General features: G+C 40.0%; 1 long non-coding RNA gene and 1 pseudogene across 1 annotated transcript in view; both read left to right on the top strand.

Annotated features, from left to right (window-relative positions):
• Nucleotides 1–17,150, top strand: part of LOC128314010 (uncharacterized) — a 38,248-nt gene that overhangs the window by 10,154 nt on the left and 10,944 nt on the right. The window lies entirely within an intron of this gene.
• LOC113601177 (uncharacterized) lies at nt 1,655–1,735 on the top strand (annotated as a pseudogene).

Here is a 17,150-nt window from a genome sequence, read left to right as displayed (position 1 = left end):
TAAATTTTCATTTATGATCTTTATTTTAAGCCCAAATAATGTTCCGATTATTGTGTAAAGATTGTATCAAACCCATCCATCTAAGTCCTTGTTATTGAACTATTCATCTTCTTGCCCAAAGGCAGTCAACTCCTCAATCAGTCCCTCTGTCATTCTTACCGAAACAATAGTTGATGGGGTTTGAATGCTTAAGACGTAAGCACAATGAGGAGGGGAAGAGTTACCCATGAAAGCACATCCAATCGACTGGCTTTACTTCACTTGAACTATGGGAGATTCTAAAAGGCATCTTTTATGAATAAGAGATTGGAAAAGGGCTATACTCCTTTACGTTTCCATGACCACTCATGGCAAAAGCCAACCCTATGTCCAGCTGAAATGAGTATAACTAAGGAAAAACTACACCAAAAGGACTGAAAATTAAATTAGTGTGTAGAAAGCATGCATCTTGCATTGCAAGAGGATTTTGTGACTGTGCTATATTTGTCCATTATAAATACAATTTTATTTTATCCTATTTCTTAAATTTTATTTTATCTTGGGGCACCTGGGTGGCTCAGTTGGTTGAGCGTCTGACTTCGGCCCAGATCATGATCTCACAGTTTGTGAGTTCAAGCCCCGCGTCAGGCTCTGTGCTGACAGCTGGGAGCCTGGAGCCTGCTTCAGATTCTGTGACTCCCTCTCTCTCTGCTCCTCCCTTGCTCGACTGTGTCTCTCTCAAAGCTAAATAAACATTAAAAAAAATTGTTTTTTCAATAAAATAAATAAATTTTATTTTATCTTAAATTCCAGCATAGTTAACATGCGGTGTTGCATTAGTTTAAGGTGTACAATATAGTGATTCAACAGTTCCCATCACCTATTTTACCCCTCCCCACCCACCTCCCCTTTGGTGAACAACAGTTTGTTCTTTGTCAGCACAATTTTAAATGTTATCTGTAACCATGTCTCGAGAACCTTCTGTGTTGGGGTTTCCACAGCAGAGTACTCATATAAGAAAGAGATAGAAACATGGGGTGCCTGGGTGGCTCAGACGGTTAAACGTCTGACTATGGCTCAGGTCATGATCTTGCGGTCTGTGGGTTCGAGGCCCACGTCAGGCTCTACTGACAGCTCAGAGCCTGGAGCCTGCTTTAGATTCTGTGTCTCCCTCTCTCTGCCCCTCCCCTGCTCATTCTCTGTCTTTCTCTGTCTCTCAACAATAAACACATGTTAAAAAAAATTTAATAAAGAGATAGAAACAAAAATAAACAAGAGGATGGCTCCCTCGCATGGCCGTCTATATGGTAATAATAAGGAAGGGGAACCTTCCAAAAGGTGTCCAGAGCTCGAGGGTGATTGAGGGTGATTGTAAGACTGTGTCTGTGATAACTAGTTCACAACATCTGTATTTGGGCATGATGACTAACCAGAATAATATGACGATCATATATACATATACACAATAATCCAGATTGCAAAACACACATATATACTTATAACACATATTATGTAATTTACATATATACATAATAATCATATCTGCATATCTATATCTGTATCTGCATCTGTAGCTGGCTGTCACGTGCAATAGTAAGTCCAAGGCAAATCTTTCTTGGCACTGACACCCTTGGCAACCTAATCAATAATCAGTATTTTATTAGGCAGTTGTGTGATCGCTTCTCGGCCTTTTGGCTAAGATCAAGTGTAGTATTAGGCAGTTGTGATTTCACAGGCAGCATTTATTTCACTCCCCAAACCTGAACATCCATTAAAGTACATTGAAAAGAAAGCCAATACTGGGAACATTTGTTATCAATTTTTAATTTAACACACAATACACTGAATTTATCTGTCTATATGTAGAGAGAGAGATCTATATAATATATCTATTATATATCTCCTTCTTTTTCAATTGTCTTATTTGAACCATTAACCTTTGCTTGCTTTAATTACCAGAGAGCGGGGGCGCCTGGGTGGCTCGGTCGGTTAAGCGTCTGACTTCGGCTCAGGTCATGATCTCACAGTCTGTGAGTTCGAGCCCCGCGTCGGGCTCTGTGCTGACAGCTCAGAGCCTGGAGCCTGTTTCAGATTCTGTGTCTCCCTCTCTCTCTGCCCCTCCCCTGTTCACGCTCTGTCTCTCTCTGTCTCAAAAATAAATAAACGTTAAAAAAAAAAAATTAAAAAAAAAAAATTACCAGAGAGCGAATGTGGTATCCAACAATCTCTCTAACTCCGGCCTCCCATCCCTAGCCACCCCACCCCTCTCCCAGCAGCCAAGACAAATCTACTCTGGAACTTGTTTCCAGGATTCTCAATCAGGCTTCATGGAAAAAAATCAATCTGACCAAATAATCCTGTAATGGCAGTTGTTAAACATGCTTACAACAAATTAACAGAAGAATCTTGAGAAATAAATTATCACTCCAAATATCTCTAGAGTACACAGGAAACATTTTTGAAAATTGATCATATATCGCAGGCCACATAGCAAATCACAAGAATCTCCTCAGTGTTTTCTGGTGGAATTGAGTTCCAGTTTCCCATGGGGTGAGCAAGAAGAAGAGACATCCTTACATTGCATTTCCCTCTTTCACATCATCAGGGCCACCCTCCTGGTCCCTGGATCCCAGCCTAAATAAGCCATCTGCTCACAAGCCCTTATTCCAGGCTTTGTTTTCAGGGGGAACCAGATCTAGAATAAGCTCTTTCTTTGGCACTGATTGTTCCCATCCTGCTCGGTTTAGATTTTGCTCCTAGTGGTTTCTCCTCGGTCCATAACTTTGTTCTGCAAGGGAGTGTGGTTTGTTAGTTTTGAGGGTTCCCAGGGTCCCGTCCACTTTAGCACTCACCTGTAAACTGAAGGTTACAAAATGCTGTCCAAGTTTTTCTGTTCTCAGACCAGTCAGTTACACTTTCCTGTGAAAATGTGTTGGGAATTTTGAGGGGTTTGGCTCCCAGGTCTGCCAGAAATCCCTTTGCTTTCCCTCCATTTCCATGTAGTTGCTGATCTCGAGAAGGTTTGGTGACTCTGTGTAATTCGTGCCAACCCACTTGTATGTGGGCATTCATGTCCATACTTTCTCACCTGACCTTCTCTCTAGATGGTGTCTGTTCTTTGGTTTTGCTCTCCTAAATGGCATTCCGTGTCGTTCCTTTCAATGCCACAGTCACACAGTCTGGGGAGGATGTATTTAGTAAATGGCCTGCAAAAACAGGTGATTGCAAACAAATAATGGCCAAAACTTTACAAGGCACACCAAAATGAGTTGTAGACGAAACAGGATAAATGTTAAAATGTGAAAATAATGACAAGAAAGGGTAGGTAAATATGTATCCTATTTGTAAAGAGGAAATTTTTTTTTCTAAGCTTAAAACCCTGTGATACAAAGAAAAAAAAATGATGGATTCATCGTATAAAAATTTCAAAACCTGATGTAAACGAATGACAAATTAAACAATAATCAACAAGGAAGAAAAATACTGGCAGTTAATATGGCGGGCAAAGGATTAATATTATTAATATACAAATGCTATGAAATAAATCAGCACGGGTTATACTAAAGCCTATACAGAAAGACAGGCATAAAGCATAAACATGTAATTTGCAGTAAAGAAAATAAAAATGGCTATAAACACAGGAGTAATTTTCAAAATTACTGTTTAGCAAAAACAAATGCAAATTAAAATAATAGGGTATCTTTTCTCCCCAAATTGCCAATATCTTAAAACCAGGTAATAATGTCTTCTTAGCAAGGATGCTTGCTAAGAACTGTCATTTTCAAGGACTGTTATTGAGAATTAAATTGATACAATATTTCTGGAAGGCAATTTGGAAATATGCAATAAAGAGTTAAAAAATATTAATGTCCTTTGGCCAAGTACTTAAGCTTTTATTAAGTATTAAGTAAACAACCTCAAAAGCAGACAAATATTTGTGGCACGAATGCTCATTATCAATGTCATTTACAATGACAGATTGTTGAAATTATCTAAATATCCAAAAGAGAATATTTTGCAGTCACTAACATATATTATCTGAAGGATAATTTTATATGTATATGCAAATATCATTAAGTATATTATCCAAACACTCAAAAGTAATATATTACCATTTTATTTGGGTTATGTGCTACATGGTGTTTTGTTTTCTTTTCCCTATACTTTTTCCTATTTTTCAAGTTCTCTAGCATGAGAAAATGTTGCCTTTTTTTTTTTTTAAGTATTTACTTATTTATTTATTTTTGAAGGAGGCAGGACAAAGAGAGCCCCTGTCAGTGCAGAGCCTGATGCAGGGCTCAAACTCATGAACCCGTGAGATTGTGACCTGAGCCAAAGTGAAGATTTGGATGCTTAACTGACTGAGCTACCCAGGTGCCCCAATGTTGCTTTAATTATAAAAAAGTAAATTAAACCGTTAGAATATTACTTGGTAGGGGCACCTGGGTGGCGCAGTCGGTTAAGCGTCCGACTTCAGTCAGGTCACGATCTCGCAGTCCGTGAGTTGGAGCCCCGCGTCAGGCTCTGGGCTGATGGCTCGGAGCCTGGAGCCTGTTTCCGATTCTGTGTCTCCCTCTCTCTCTGCCCCTCCCCCGTTCATGCTCTGTCTCTCTCTGTCCCCAAAATAAATAAAAAACGTTGAAAAAAAAACTTAAAAAAGGAATATTACTTGGTAAACGTAGAATACAAGCAAAAGTGTGTAGTATATGAAAGTATATGATAGTTGCAAATTATCGGTGCCCAATACATCATCCTTCTCATCACAGGGATGATCCTGCCTTCACAGAATAGATCCGTCCACTTATCATGATTTCCTTCCTCTACCCAGGAAAAATATTAGAAAACACTTACTCTTCAATTTACCTGTTTCTAAAGTTTGAGCACCATAGCCCTTCTCTGTGTTCTTGTCAGACCACTCTTTTTTATTTAAATCTATTTTTTGAATTTTGGTAAAAGGCATCGCCGTCTACTTGGTCAATGTAGCTGGATCCTAGGGTATCCTTAACTTCTTCCTGTATCTGGTTTTTACTCCCTGCCAAGCCAACCTTGGAATGCTGACTCAGATATAACATCAGGAAACCTGAATCGGCCTCAGATAGGGGACTCACTTGTGGTGGGGATAGCAAGAGGTGGTCCAAGAAATAGTAAACCAAATGTCTGGGCAGACTCCAAAGGAGAGATCATGTGCAAAGGCTAGAGCAGTGGCTCTCATGCCATCTGTGAAATGTGTTAAACTCTAGATGCTGGAGTCTCCCCACAAGACAGGTTCATTCAACCAAAGCTGCCAGTGATCTTACTGCTAAATATAGTGGACACTTTTTCATTCTCATCTTGACTGAACTCAGCAGAATTTGACACTCACCGGGAAAATTCTCTCCACCGGGCTTCTATGGTGCTCTGCTCTCCTCTTCCCTCCTCTCAGGCTAAGACTTTTAGTCTTCTTTGTCAGTTCCTCCTACACTGCTCCTTTTCAAAGTGTTGATGTCTTTGAAGCTCGCATCCCTTCTCTTATTGATCTAGAAACTCTCTCTGAACACTGTTATATCTTCAATTACTTTGTACATGCCAGGGACCTCATAGATATATTTTCAGGATTAGTACTCTCTCCCGAGCCGTTGGCACACAGTAGGTGGCTAATAAATGCCCATTGAATTAATGAATGAATAAAGGACAAACATTTCTGAAGTGTGTAATTACGTTTGTTTTGATTTCATTTTAAATGGGTAGCTTCTTGGTGACATGGAAGTAATCTTCAGCTCATAATCACCATCTCCAGTTCATCCTTTATATATTCAGTGAATCCAACAGAGGTTGGAAATTGATATAAACTTTAACAGAAAGGAGTTCTCTTGGATGATCTGTCTTCATTTTGACTTGTAAGTTGGTTATCTCGTGCATCATAGTTTATCCCACAGTACCTAGATTACGGTCGTAAGAAAGAACCTAGAATTTGTTGGGGGGAAATGGCTGATTCTAGGTCTAGGGTAGGGAATGAAAACAAGATGCACCTAGAATACCAGATAGCAAGGAAGCTATCAAAGACCACAAGGGCCATGTCAAAAATACTTAGAGACCAACCTGAAGAGGCTCTTGCCAGCCAAAGAGAAACAGTTTGAGTTTTAAATGGATCACTGCAATTGATTAAGTCCATTAAACCAACAGGCTCATAATGATATTTTAAAAATCTAATTGTTTACCTTCAAAGAATGATAGGAAACCAATTTATCATCTTCAAAGCCAATAGACGAAAGGAAATAAAAAACATTCATCCTTTCTACATGAATTATCACTCAATAAGCAAATAGTAAATGAGCAAAATGTCCCTTTATGAAGAGTTCTACAATAAATAATTTGCAAAGAGTGATAGAAAGAACACTGTCTCCAAATCCCAGTAAATTAATGGATCTGTGCATTGGGCATCATCAACTCGTACCATCCCAAAAAAGAAATGACTGCACATAATATGCCTCCTCATGATAGAACACAATAACACAATGCCACCCAAAGACTGCAGTTATAATATGAAAATTTTCTTGGGATCTTTTGTAGAGGATAATTATTACAGTTAATGCAACCTATAATATACTTAAAAGTTGCTACCAAAGTAGATCTTAAGTATTCTCACCACACACACACACACACACACACACACACGCAAATAGTAATTATGGGACACGAAGCAGGTATTAGTTAAAGCTATGGTGATAATTATTTTGCAACTTATAAGTGTATCCAAGTAACACATTGTGCACCTTATGACAGATGGTAGCTACACTTAAGGTGAGCACAGCATAACGTACAGAGAAGTCGAATCACTATGTTGTACACCGAAAACTAATATAACATTTTGTGTCAATTATACTCAAATAAAAAATGTTTTTAATTTATGGGGAAAAACGTATTGTACACCTGACACTTATACAATGTTATGTGTCAATTATATCTCAAGCTGGAAGGAAAAACAAACACACCACAACTTATGGTCTTGCCAGAAGGATTAAACATGAGCCTGATCAAGACTTTAGATCTAACCACCAACTGGCAGGAAATACAAAGGGCAAAGGAGCACGTTAAATTGTACCATGATCGTGCTGTAAAAAATTCCACACTGTAGGTGACTCTTCAGGTCAAATGCAACAGGTAACTTTTAAGAGAAGTAAAGAGATGCGGGTTGGAGGTGGGAGAACTAGAGATTAAGAGAGACTTAGTCATAACTTCTTTAAATGGGAAAACAATAGTGTCTACTGATGTATCTGTATATTGAAAATATTTATATTTTTTTATTTTTTTTAACGTTTTATTTATTTTTGAGACAGAGAGAGACAGAGCATGAACGGGGGAGGGGCAGAGAGAGAGGGAGACACAGAATCGGAAGCAGGCTCCAGGCTCTGAGCCGTCAGCCCAGAGCCTGACGCGGGGCTCGAACTCACAGACCGCGAGATCGTGACCCGAGCTGAAGTGGCCGCTTAACCAACTGAGCCACCCAGGCGCCCCTATTGAAAATATTTAAATGACACAAAAAATTACGAGATTCATTTGTATTACCATATTTATATAGTCATATCTGATTAGGGGAGACAGGTGTTGAGACTTGAATCAGCCGCATTAGAGGGGCTTCTGGCGTGACTGGCAAAGTTCTACTTTTTGACCTGATTGTTTCCCTTATAACTCATTGAGCAAACATTTGCTTTGCAGCTTCTTTTGCATCAGGTTTATTTTAAAATATATAGATTTTTTTTTAAAGAATCTATGTGTTAGCCATTATTCTTTACTGCTTGTTTACTGTGCTGTTAAGACAGAGGGATCATATTATAAATGTCAAATTGAGAAATATATTAGGTTGCATTTTTTGCACTAAAAAATTGAGTCCCAAAGCAACTGAACAAGTAGAAATAAAGGAGATGTAAACTTTGCATGAAACAACTTGGAAGTTTTCTCGCAAGTTCAATGTGTGTTAACAGGGTGATAGAACAATTCCTAAGAGGGACCTTGGTCTTTGGCTACATTAATAGAACTACCAAACCTAAAACAAGAGAGATAGGGGCTGTTCTCTATGCTGTTTGAATGGTTGTAGGCACTATAACGGTTCTATAGGAACCCCAGGCAGGCAAGGTTGCTCAGAGGAGATGGGCAGAGAGAAGGCTCTCAAAACCATATCATACAAGGATGATGAAGTGATGAAGGATGTTTGCTCTGGAAAGACTAGTCTGGAAGATAGGTGACCATTATCTCCAAACATCTGAAGAATAGCCTGTTGAAAAAGAGAACATAGTTGGTCCACAGGATCCCAAGATCAGTGGGTGAAGAGCCAGACAAATTTGTCTCATAAAGAATTTTCTGGCCATCAAAGTCTGAGGAAATGTTATGATTTACCTTAAAAATACAAGATTCTTGGGGCACCTGGTTAGCTCAGTTAAGCATCTGACTCTTGACTTTGGCTCAAGTCATGATCTCACGGTTCATGGGATCAAGCCCCATGTGGGGCTCTGTGCTGTGAGCAGAGAGCCTGCTTGGGACTCTCTCTCTCCTCTCTCTCTGCCCCTCCCCTTGATTGTACATGCTGGTGCTCTCTAAATAGACAAATAAACATCTTTTTAAAGTACAAGATTCTTGTCACTGGAATGTAATCATAGGCAGGATGACCACTTGGGGATGAATAATGGATAAGTATCAAAAGTTAGTGTAAAATGAAATCTATAGGTCCTTTTAATCCTGCAGGTCTTTGAATTCTTGTTATTCTGTGGAGCACAAACCCCCCCCTGGGACCAGGAGCTATAGAAATAACAATGCCCCATTTATTGTCAATTCCTACTTTATTTCCCTACCATGATAAGAATGAGCCACGGGAAAAAATACATCTTTTATGTTGTGTCATCTTATGTTAAAATGCTACCAAAACTCTACCCTTGATATGAGCTAATAGAAACAGATTTGAGGAGTTGGGCTCCTGGCTAAACACCTATATGTGACTGGGGCTCCTGGGTGGCTCAGTAGGTGAAGCATCCAACTCTTGATTTCAGCTCCGGTCATGATTTCAGCTCAGGTTGGTGACATTGAGCCCCTTGTCAGGCTCCATGCTGACACTGCAGAGCCTGTTTGGGATACTCTCTCTTTCCCCACTCTCTCTCTCTGCCCCTCCCCTGCTTGTGCATGCGCGTGCGCGTGCACACACACACACACACACACACACTTTTTTTTTCAATATATGAAATTTATTGTCAAATTGGTTTCCATACAACACCCAGTGCTCATCCCAAAAGGTGCGCTCCTCAATGCCATCACCCACCCTCCCCTCCCTCCCACCCCCCATCAACCCTCAGTTTGTTCTCAGTTTTTAACAGTCTCCTATGCTTTGGCTCTCTCCCACTCTAACCGCTTTTTTTTTTTCCTTCCCCTCCCCCATGGGTTTCTGTTAAGTTTCTCAGGATCCACATAAGAGTGAAAACATATGGTATCTGTCTTTCTCTGTATGGCTTATTTCACTTAGCATCACGCTCTCCAGTTCCATCCACGTTGCTACAAAGGGCCATATTTCATCCCTTCTCATTGCTACGTAGTACTCCATTGACACACACGCTCTTCAAACAAACAAACTTTAAAAAAAGTTTAAAAGCTTTGTGTGATTTTTCAGGCCCAGCCACAAGCAGTTACAAAGGCTTTACCTGGCAGGCCTCTTGGAAGGAAGTGCCTCGCCCACACAGCGCATTGCCAGCTGTCCTGAAAGCTACAGTTAAGGCTGACCACACTCTTTAACAAACCTATATTCCTAGCCCTGGCACCTTGATTTGGAGGTCTCCTTATTGGAAACCTTGAAGACATCTTTCCACTTCTAGCCCTCCCTCCTTCCCTCCTTCCAGCCCCTAGATTAAACATGAGACAGGTCACGTAAAACCATAGGAGCCATTAAACTGCAAGAGCCTTGCACGTCATGATCTCGAAGTTTGTGAGTTCAAGCCCCGCGTCGGGCTCTGTGCTGACAGCTCGGAGCCTGGAGCCTGCTCCAGATTCTGCGTCTCCCTCTCTCTCTCTCTGCCCCTCTCCTGTTCGTGCTGTGTCTCTCTCTCTCTCTGTCAAAAATAAATAAACATTAAAAAAAAATTTTTTTTTCACTGCAAGAGCCTGTGTTCCCTCCCTCAACAGTGAGACGATCCCCATGTCTGCTCGATCCACTTGAACCTTGCCAGGAGCATCACTCCATGGGAAAGCGGAACAAAGGGAGCTGGAGTTTTCCTGAGTTAGGCCTCTTGCTCACGCTGTCACAATAAGCGATTAAAGGCTTCCCTGTTGCTTTTGTGTTCGTGGCTTTAGTCGGCTACTCTGACACCCTTCAGCTCAGCTGAGCTCCGGACAAAACACACAATCATGATAATATGCTTTAAAGATATCAGAGGTTAGTTTTAGATCTCATAACACACATCATTGTGAACTATTCCTGCATTCACTGATACATGCTTTTAGGGGCGCCTGGGTGGCTCAGTTCGTTAAGCATCTGACTCTTGATTTTGGTTCTAGTCATGATCTCACGGTTCATGAGATCGAGCCCTCCTCTGCAGGGGGGCCTGCTTAGGATTCTCTCTCTCCCTCTCTCTCTGCCCCTCCTCAACTCTCTCTCTCTCCCTGTAAATAAGTAAACAAAGATTTAAAAAAATAATAATACATGCTTTTATGCTTATTAGGTCTCCTAAGAAGGCCCACTGTAGCCAGACAACCTTTTTCTTCTATTACGGTCATTACAGCCTTGATAGCTTTTCCGAAGTCTGCTGTCAATACACAGAAATCTTACTATGACTAATAGTTAATTTGAGACTCCTCTGTTATTTCTATGTCTTGTCCTTTAACCTTCCCTGAGCCCTTTCCAGGTACTTGTCTTCCTGTTCTTGGCAGCCCCCGCATGAGTCTCAGCTTACCTACCGTTCAAGCAAGGCTTATAATGGTGTAGAAATACATCATCAACCTGCCTATCACTCCTTCCTTCAGGAGAAACGTTCTCCTTACAATCAAAGTTGTCAAGGTGGGGACCATGCTGACCACACTTTAGTGCCAGGGATGGGCATATGACTCAAGCGAGGACAATCAGAAGGCTCGGCTCTATGGCCATCATGATGGTCTCAGAGACAAGACGTGTAAGCCAGGCTGAAGCACAGTCTTCCCAAGATTTTTCTGCTGCGGATATGGAAAAAGTTTCTTTTTCTTGTTCTGGGAACTTGAGTCCTAAAATCTATAAATTCAAGCTGCTTTGAGACAGCTTCCTTGATTGGAAAAAGCTGTCTGCTATGGGAAGAATAAGGCCAACACTGAAAGGAAACGGAAGAAGAAGACAGAGAAAAAAGATTGAATAATCAACTCTTTGGGTCCAAATGTCCCTCAAGTGCACTTCAGTTCTACAGTTACATGAACCAATACATTCATTTTCCTTTGATCTGAATCAGTATGAGTTGAGTTTGTCGCTTGCAAACCAAGAATTCTGATTAATATATACAGTACATCACAGTTGTGTGTTCGTTTGACATAATGCTCTCCTAGATAATTGTGTTAATGAGACAAGATCTGAAATTAAAACTCTAAAGTGAAGATAATAGCATTCAATTAATTCTGTCACATATTCATTTATTCAATTGTCATCATGAAGGGTAAGATTTGGGAAAGAGGATAAGACATCATTTATAGCTAAAGCCCTGATGTCTCCATTGCAAAATTCTAATCTCTATAAGATGACTAGAATATAGCTATTTCTGCTTGAGAAATGAGTGGTTTCTGCCTAATTTTGAATTTTTGCCTTATTGTGTGTTCTGAATTAGTACTTCTATGAATGGAAAATATTAATTCTCATCAGAACCCATTTGAATTCTGACAATAGTTGTGATTTATATTTGCATCTAATTACATTTTACTAAAAGGAACAAAATGGGAGGTAACAGAGACTGAATCCCATTCAGTCCTGAAGAGGAAAGGGAGTCTACAGAAATTATAAGAGTCTGGTAAAGTTGGACGAGAGTAGATGTGTGAAGAGCATTATATTTTCAACACCTGAATGTAACACGAGGCATAGCACTCATGCAGGATGTCAGTATTTCTTGGCTCTGGGTTCCCAGTGAAAGTAGGGCTTCTCTGACTAAATGCGCACACACACACACACACACACACACACACACACACACACTTTCACTACATGCATGCTCATACACACATCAGCTCCGATACTCTCTCTCTCTCCTTCTCTGTCTCCATTCCTGGCTCTTTAAACACAAGGAGTTACCGGCCACGTTTATTATCCAAAAGATTAAAAGTATAATTAAAGACTTTCAAAAGTGTAAACGTGTCTACAGATTCACTCATTCCATCTCTCCTTTTTTATCCACTCCAGGCCTTTAACATCTTCCAAACAGACACTGTATGGTTTACTAAAAACATACCAGCCCCTCTCCAAATTTCTGATGGCTGCCTTAGATATTTTATACAATCACCTACAATATTTTTTCTATATGCTGCTAGGGAAAAAATAATAATTTTCTTTGAAGAGGCTTTATGATTCTCCTTCCTGATTCCTCCTGTTCCTGTATTAATTAATCTCCAAGGTTTTCAATCGGTTTAGTTCCAAACTCCCGCTGCATATCAGTACTACCTGGAGAGCTTTCTTTGGAATCCAGGTGTGCAAGCCTCTACTCTACAGCCTGTCACTCACAGTGTGGTCCAGGGACAAGCTGCACTAGCATCACCGGAGAGCTTTTTAGAAATGTAGAATCTCTGGCTCCACGACAGCCATGCTGAATCAGAATCTGCAACAAAAATCCCCATGTGATTCTTTGCACATCAGTGTCAAATAGCGTCTACAGATCATGGTCAACAGAACTGCTCCCTCACCGCTCCACTCCTATTATCAAAAATTCTGACTTCTACTTAATTAAGAATATTATGTAGTGCCCTTCAATTTGATTTATTCTTCATCTGTACCTGGCTCCAACAAAATTTAAATCCGATCTTAGACCACAGGAAGAATAGGCTTTAAACTTTGTAAAGGTCCTCTTTAATGTCTCATTCCATCTATTCTCAGAAGTATATTCCCTGTAGGCCTGGACCACGAAAGCGTCCCGAGCTTTATCTTCTTGTATTTCTTGACCTTTGCTTCCCATGTAGGTTTTACTTCCAAGGCTGTTTTATCTTCTTCGTGACATTGTCTTTCATCTTCTGCTACTAAATTTTCAAAATCGTTCCTTTGACAGACTTCCCAGGCTCTTGCCTTTCATCTTACTGACCAACTTTAATTTTGGGTAATATGGAGACCCCATTTTCTGTAGGCTCTCAGGCTAGATGCAACGACCTATTCCAAGTACTCAATTTCATCTCTAGGAAATTGTCAATATCCATTTTCTGGCTGTTCCTACTTGACTTCAAAATGTCTGGATAAAGGTGATTCATCAATCACTGTGACATTTTATCTTCCCACTGCTGCATGCTTGGTGTTACTCAAACCACCTTCTGAGTGGTCCTCAACTTTTCACTTTTCATCTGGATATTTTGATGTCATATAGAGGAAGTAGATTGAAAACATACACCCAAAAGTGATTGGCTCGTTATAATGAAAGCCATATGGAGTAAGCAATGATAATCAAAATATGAGGGTTGTTATGAATGAATTCTGCCTCTGTGTCTTTGCTTCCTCACTTCCAGAAACTTCTGCCACACCCTTTCAATAACCTCTCCCATGACTAGACCCTGGACGAGGCCATCAACAGGCATTGTCCACCTCTGACACCCTGAAGGCCAACTTCCCACTTTCTTATCAAAAATCGTTTACCGGTCAGACTTGTATTGCTTCGTCCATGCCTATTGACCCTGAATCAGGTGAAATCAGTCAGAACATGAACTCAGCCTTACTGCGGTTTCCATAGGAAATCGAATGACCTAAGAATGTCAGGATTTCTGAGGTCATTGCTAAAGATTTTGTGAAATCACGCAGAAAGGTCACATCCCATATGGTATAATAATTACTGTTCTCCCAAGTCCAGACCTTCCCAAAGAGGCCTCCACCCTCCTCACCCAACGAAAATAGTATGTAAATCAGAAAGGGTGTGAATGTACTTAAAGTATTCCAATGTCCTTATATTAGCCAAAAGGAGACGAAAAGTATTTAACATTAGACCTTGGTAAGGTAACAATGCATGCTGTAATTTCTAGTGTAACCACTAAAAGAAAACAGGTATAATATGGTTGACCCTTGAGCAACATGGATTTGAACTGTGTGAGCCCACTTACACACAGATTTTTTTTCCAATAAATACAGCACAGCATTGTAAATGTATTTTTGCCTCATGATTTTCTTAGTAAAAAGAAAATTATCTTTTCTCTATCTCACTTTATTGTAAGAATACAGCATATAATACATATAACATACAAAATATGTATTAATCTACTGTTTATGTTATCTGTAAGGCTGATAGTAAAAAACTCATTTGTGTGTGTGTGTTTGATTATATCTTTATTGAGACTCCTACTTTATGGGTATTTTAGCTAGATACAGACATCTAGACTTTCTTAATTCATTGAGGAAGTAAGTTCACTGCTTTCTGACTTCTTTTATTGCTCACGAAAAGTATTGCCATCAATTCTTTAAAAGCAATATGTCTTTATTCTTTAATCGCTTTTAAGATAGCCTCTTCGTCTTTAGTTTTCTGTCAGTATTTCTTGGCTCTGGGTCCCCAGTGAAAGAGGGCTGTATTAGGTGTGGCATCCTTTTAACTTTCCTTCTTGGGAGTCATACAATCCTTAAATATGTGATTGGCGTCCTTCCATAGAAAATAGTCACTGTCTCAAGAAGTAGAGCTTCTTCCTCATTCTCTCCACTCTTTTTTGGTCTGATTTAATGTAGGTTGAGATTTTATTACTGTATACTTCTTCTGCTACTTTCTAAAGTTTTCTCTTTTTTTTCTGGGTAACGACTATATTTTAGGTTAACATAACCAGCCCCTGGGTACAGTAGTCAGAACCCTAAAGACTATTTCACTCCAAAAATATCATTTAAATACCAAACCAAAACACTGTGGGTTTTAATGGTGGTTTATAGGAGAACAGGTATTTTATACAAATTAATAACATGCCTTTAAAACCATGTAAGTGAAGGAGGGTCCGCAGGAAAGTACAGATCTCAGCTTGCCCTGCTGCGTGTGACCCATAGAGGGCACTGTTGTGCTCACTGCTGCTTCACAAGTCTGTCCTAACAGGCGGGAATAAAGGTTTACCATGCAACCCTTCGTAGGGCAATAATGGACCAGCCCAAGGGGGAACAGGTGGATAAACTTCAACTCCATTACGGATTCAGGATTTTGGTGGTAGAAACTAACCATCGTGTTTAACATGGTTTATACAGGAAATTCCTTTCTGGGTTCTGGACACGTGAAATTTGTAAATTTCTCTATGCACTCATTTTTTTAATTAACATAGTTATGATTATGCTTTCTAAGAGTATCTGGAGCTGTTAACTAAAAGCCAAGTAAAGCATACTCTTTAAAAACAGGAAGAAAAAACAATAATTTTAAGAAAGTATAGTAGATGTTATCAGGAGGTTAGGATAAATTGGTTACTGTGGTTGAGAACAAGAGTCACTGCCAAAGACTCCTGGGAGGTCTGTATGGTGAAGAAACATCTCCTAGCATGTCCCCACTGGGCATGACCCGAGGACTGGCTGGGCGGAGAGATTGCTGCTGAGGAGCCCAGGACATCAGCAGATTCTTTAACATCTCTGGGACTGTGTTCTCCTCTGTAAAAGTAGTGGGATTGACAAGGTTAACTTCAGGTCATTTTTAGATCTACAATGCTGTGATTCATCCTTGACTCACAGATCGGTATTTTTAACTGCCCCAGTTCATCCAGAGAAGCAATTTATTTTTCCTCGTATTGATTTGTAGAGGAAATTTGTCACAAAGTTCTTTATATAAGGCACATTGACTAACTTAACTGATAATGTGCTTACTATCGTTTTGCAAAGGATAAAGAAATGCACATTTAGCGAATTAGAGAGAGACAAATATCATCTGACTTCACTCATATGAGGACTTTAAGATACAAAACAGGGGCGCCTGGGTGGCTCAGTTGGTTAAGCATCCGACTTCAGCTCAGGTCATGATCTCACGGTCCAGGAGTTCGAACCCCGCGTCGGGCTCTGTGCTGACCGCTCAGAGCCTGGAGCCTGTTTCAGATTCTGTGTCTCCCTCTCTCTCTGACCCTCCCCCGTTCATGCTCTGTCTCTCTCTGTCTCAAAAATAAATAAACGTTAAAAAAAAAAGATATAAGACAGATGAACCTAAGGGAAGGGAAGCAAAAATAATATAAAAACAGGGAGGGGGACAAAACATAAGAGACTCCTATATACAGAGAATAAACAGAGGATTGCTGGAGGGGTTGTGGGAGGGGGGAATGGGCTAAATGGGTAAGGGGCTTAAGGAATCTACTCCTGAAATCATTGTTGCACTATATGCTAACCAACTTGGATATAAATTAAAACAAACGAACAAACATGGTTAAAATTTTAAAAAGTAAGAAAAAAAGAAAATAGTAAAAAAAAAAAAAAAAAGAAATGCACGTTTAGTAAGCTTTTCTCATGACCTCCTCGCATAAAACTTGAGGACAAAAAGTAAAAGTCAACTCAGTATTTCCTAAAGCTTGTTCCATTAGTCTTGGTTGCAAAATACAATTAAGGTTAAAATTTTAAATAAAAAAAGAAAGAAAGAAATGTTAATTAAAATGTAATTACAATTCTTGAAAAGAGAAATTAAAAGATTTTAAAGATAAAGAAAGCTTTCTGTGATCAAACAAGGAGGAAAAGTCATAATGCACATTAGCTTGCCAAGGCTCTATAAGGATAGGTCGTAAAGACTTGTTTTTAGAGCTACGTTTCTCAACACTTTTCGTTTGCGGGGCACCTGGGTGGCTCAGTCAGTTAAGCATCAGGTCACGACCTCCCGGTTATGGGATGGAGCCCCACATCAGGCTCTGTGCTGACAGCGCAGAGAGCCCTCTTCCGGGTTGCAGACTGCCATCTTCTCACGGTATTCCCATGTGGTGGGGAAAGTGGGAAAGAGCTCTCTAGGGTCCCTTGTAGGAGGGTACCAATCTCACTCATGAGGGCTCCACCCTTCTGACCTCATCATCCCTCAACGATCCCGCCTCCCACTACC

This window comes from Acinonyx jubatus, chromosome A1 (genome assembly GCF_027475565.1).
Source record: "Acinonyx jubatus isolate Ajub_Pintada_27869175 chromosome A1, VMU_Ajub_asm_v1.0, whole genome shotgun sequence".
Lineage (NCBI taxonomy): Eukaryota > Metazoa > Chordata > Mammalia > Carnivora > Felidae > Acinonyx > Acinonyx jubatus.
This window is presented reverse-complemented; position numbering and strand designations above follow the sequence as displayed.